At 45.2% G+C, this 4,436-nt stretch overlaps 1 non-coding gene across 1 annotated transcript; it reads left to right on the forward strand.

The window, feature by feature from the left end:
* The first annotated feature begins 3,985 nt into the window (after positions 1-3,985).
* Positions 3,986-4,127, forward strand: LOC126541017 (U4 spliceosomal RNA). The gene has a single exon (XR_007601601.1). It is a non-coding gene; the product is annotated as a U4 spliceosomal RNA (small nuclear RNA).
* The last annotated feature ends 309 nt before the right edge of the window (positions 4,128-4,436 follow it).

The raw sequence follows: 4,436 nt of genomic DNA on the forward strand, positions 1-4,436 counted from the left end.
AGAGACTGCACATGGGAAGGGTAGCAAAGACGAAAACTGCTCGCTTGATTTTTGAGCACATGATGATATAGGGGACCTTGTTGTAGTGCCATTTTGTTGAAAAGGTGGCACAGAATGCTGCTGTATGCTTGACAATTTCACATAAATACTCACCGGTTTATGTTAATGGTGTACTTGTGCACACTTTCAAATGCCAAGTAGAACTGCGTGAGGACGTCATTGTAGTTCACCCGCAACTTCTCATGCCGGTCTTGCAGATGCTGTGAGCATAGAAGATTCCTCTCTTATTGGTGAATGAATTCTGGGGTTTCAAGTGCCAAAACCACCATTTGACTATGAGGCTCGTCGTAGTGGGGGGCTCTGGAATAATTTTGGCCACCAGGGGATCTTCACGCGCTCCCATTGCACGGTACACAGGCGTTTTTGCACTTCGCCCCCATCGAAACGCAGCCGCAGTGGCAAGGTTTTCATTCCGCGACGTCGTGCTTAGCAATGCAACACCAGAGCCACTAATCCACTGCGGCGGGTCCCCTATTCTTGGTGTCACATCTCAATAAACAGCTCTCAAAAACAACACGACCAGCCATGTTTCAAAAGAATAAAATTAGAAAGGTTTAGTTGATCAAGTCCAGTTTGATGGAAGCAGAACTTCCAACCTGCGCAGATTGAAAGTTGTAAAATCGGAGGGCTGGGGGGGGGGGGGGGGCGTATAGCAAATTTTTTTGAAAGCTTGCCCTCAGTGCACACCTTTTCGTATATATATATATATATATATATATATATATACGCATGCACTTTATTAAGATTATTTATTTCTAGACGTAGAACACAACCAGCAATAAACTTCGCACAACAAATACTGACAAACAACACATTGTTTTTAGATCACAGTGACCTTTTCAGCTACACCAGTGTTGCCAATTTCACCTGCTTCAGGAACTTGTCTGCATAAATATGGAAAAAGATACTTCCCTTGCATCTGAAGAATTTCAATGGAAGGTTTGGGGACTGATATGCAATGTTCCTTTTTTAACGGAATTAACTTTTTCTAAAACGCAACACAACATCAATTTCTTTGCAAGTTTGCCTGAAGCGCGTTTCTGTGAGGGATATACATATGGATTTTATTCAAGATTATTTACTTTTAGACAGAGAACGTGCGGCTTTTGTAGATGCTGGATGGGTCAGATGAAAGAAAGCCTTTATGTTAGTAGTGCACATGGTCTCACTCGGGATGCTATTACAATCATGACTAAAGACACGGCAGTCGCGGAGCGAGTAGCGATCGCATCGGCTTTAAGGAATAATAAGTGGACGTGAATTTACAGTGACTCTAAGATGGCTATTGGACACTTTACCGAAGGCTTGTAACCAAAAGGGCTGCTCAGCTGATCGGTGAGATGGACAGCCAAGGGATCGAAATCCGCTGGTTTCCTGTACACATGGGGTCTGTTGATCCATCTAGGAAGAAATAAACGAGATGGCTAACGCAGCTGCACGAGGAATTACTATCCGTGCACTACGCGATCAGGACCTTAATAATATACAGGAGGAGAACAGGGACCAATTACTTACATATAATGAAATCACGAGGCATTACTACATTAACAGAAGGGAATTCCCAGTACCACTCGCTAAGCTCAATAGAGCTCAAGCGGTGGCTCTGAGATTGTTACAGACAAGGACTTATCCGAGTCCAAACTTTATTAACAGGCTATATCTAGAAAGAGAGGTACCAATCAAATGCGAGAAGTGCATTGGCATAATTACTCTGGATTACATGCTTTGACAGTGTCCTGTGTCTTTCATGGACTGTGACAAGGAAAGAGACTGGTGGCGACGAGTCCTTCACAGTGCAGTTCTTTTGGATAAAGTACAGGCCGTCCAGAAAGCTCACGATATGGCGGTAAGGTTAAACCTTGCTGTCCCGACGTGGGAGGCGCCTGCGTCAACCTAAGCTTTGATCTCCTGAACTTGAATAAAGTTCACCATACCATACCATACCATACCATACCATACCATACCATACCTTACCTTTAGACTGAAGCACACATACAGCAGAAAACTTGCAACAGCAAAGTCTGACAACAAACACGTTGTTTTTAATCATCGTGGCTTTTTTAGCAACTTTACTGTTGCCGATTTGGCCTGCTTGAGGAATTTGTCTAAATAGATTTGTTTGTAGCAAGTAAACCTCTGGCATGTGGCTTCTTGTGCCGCCACAATGACGGTGGAGCAGGTAGCATCAAAACATCTTTTCGTATGCATCTCTTTTGATAATGCCCCACCCCAGCTTTCAACACCTTATTTCTCGCAACATTAGCAAATCAGAGGATGAGCCCCAATTTATAAACATAAAGAAGAAAGCTAAATTCAGGCTTGCTGCCAGGTACGTGTTATACCTGCCACTTTACTTGGTGCCAAATGTATGGGATGTCACATTGTAAATTTACAATGCTTTAATTCATTATAATGCTTCAACCAGAAAGAAATATTTATTATAAAAGCAAAGCAACGTGAGGTTGGCCTATGCATGCAGCCTCCGCAAACTGCATGCCACTTCAATTCTGTTCACTCTGCCTCTATACAAACTTACTTTCTGCTTCTAGATAACAAAAACGACACCACAGGGGCAGTTGCATCAAGGCAGTGAAGCACCGTATCCTTACATCATTTGCCTCTATCTTATTCTCGAAGTGGTCGATGACCTTGAAGTATCTGTAGTCGAGGAGGATGTCGCCGTACTAGGCCACGTCTTTGCGGTTGTAAAGCTTGGAAATGGGTGGGAGTACGTCCGAGAGCCGGAGCAGCCCGGCCACGATGGCGTTGCCCCTGCAGGCGATGTGCAGGAGCGTCTGGCAGCAGGCGATGTTCTCGGCTAGGAAGTCCATGGCGCCAAGTCAGCTGCGCCGTTTCAAAGACGACGTTTGGATGAACACAGCCTTTCACACGACATGTCATAGAGACGGGTTTCTTCAAGCGATAATTGCTAGCTGTAACGTTCGCTCGGCAAGTGTCTCCAAACACATGACAAACTTTGTGGCAGCACGATTGAGAATTTGCGGCTTCGTTCCTGACAAGACTATGGCGGTTTATTGTGAAATGAAGCAGAGAAGGCAGGTTATTCAAAGAGGACAATCGACCCAAACGCTCCACCCCCCGAACTCAGGCGCATGCGGTTTCGAAAGGTAATCGACTGCAAACGGTGAAGGCACAGTGAATTGACATTACACAGTTACGGACGGCCTCGCTGGGGCCTTCGGGATGCTGAGGAAAGTTCACGCGCTAATTTGTGAGTTTGAACACATCGCAAGCACGCACATGACGATCGAAAACGTGGCCCTCGTTCATTGGTCCGAGGCAGTCAAGGTAACCTCATCCGGGCTCTTGGCCGGCGAATGTGGCTGAACAGGCGCTAATGATGATTCAACATGTGAGGGAACCAGGGCAGGTCCTGAAGATTGAACTAAATGTACTGTAGTCGTTTAACGTTACCGCACGCCGACTTCTCCAGCGATTAGCAGCATGGATGGTTGGATGGATGGATGTTATGAGCATCCCCATTGGAACATCCCCTTTCGAGCGTCCCCTTTGGTGGGCTGCGCCACCAAGCTCCTGCTATGTCCTAAGCTACTGCCTAATGTTCTACCTAGGTAGGACATTAGGCAGCAACCGGCGGCCTTACTAGCAACCGGCGGCGTTAGGAGCCACCTGGCGCCACCTATGAAGACATGTTGAAAATATTTTTTCTACAAAACTGCCAGATGTTTTCATAAGCGCCATAACAAGTTCCGACAAATATATAAAACGCATTGTTTATATAAGATGAAAGAAATGGTTTAATTTATAAGCCTTACTGCAAAAATGTAAAATTCTTTAAATTGCCTGAACATTTACTGAGAAAAACGCAATTTGTTCATGCACAGTAACTGCAAATGTAATGGGGCCTCTTGCAATAGGATCATATCGAAACAGTGCACGAGCCAGCTTTGCGCAGAGGCGTTGTCGTACCCAATGAAGTGCTAGCTGAGGGGCGACTATTGCTAGTTGAAAACTTTTCCCAATACCCCGCCGGGTCGACGTGAAATACCGTCGGCCATGGCAATTTTTGGCAGGCCCTACGGGGCTTCATTATTGAATGAAAAAATCAGAATTGTCGTTTTTAACCGCTTGTGACTTGGGAAACCTTAACAATCGTAGTTGGGAAATGCGCTGGAGTCGGCTAGCCTCCGCCGTGTTGCTGCTCTCATCGTCGTTTCCTTAACTTGGTAATATCATGAAACAGGCGCCCTGCATCTTGGTATGTGCCAAAATTGGCATTGTATCACAAACGTGTGACGAAATAACTGATAGACAGATAAATAAATGATAAAATACATGACACACATGCGTGTCGTGTAGGTCATGAAAGAGCCGCCTACGTTCTGGTGCTTTCA

Source organism: Dermacentor andersoni, chromosome 2 (assembly GCF_023375885.2).
Source record: "Dermacentor andersoni chromosome 2, qqDerAnde1_hic_scaffold, whole genome shotgun sequence".
In the NCBI taxonomy this organism is placed as follows: Eukaryota; Metazoa; Arthropoda; class Arachnida; order Ixodida; family Ixodidae; genus Dermacentor; species Dermacentor andersoni.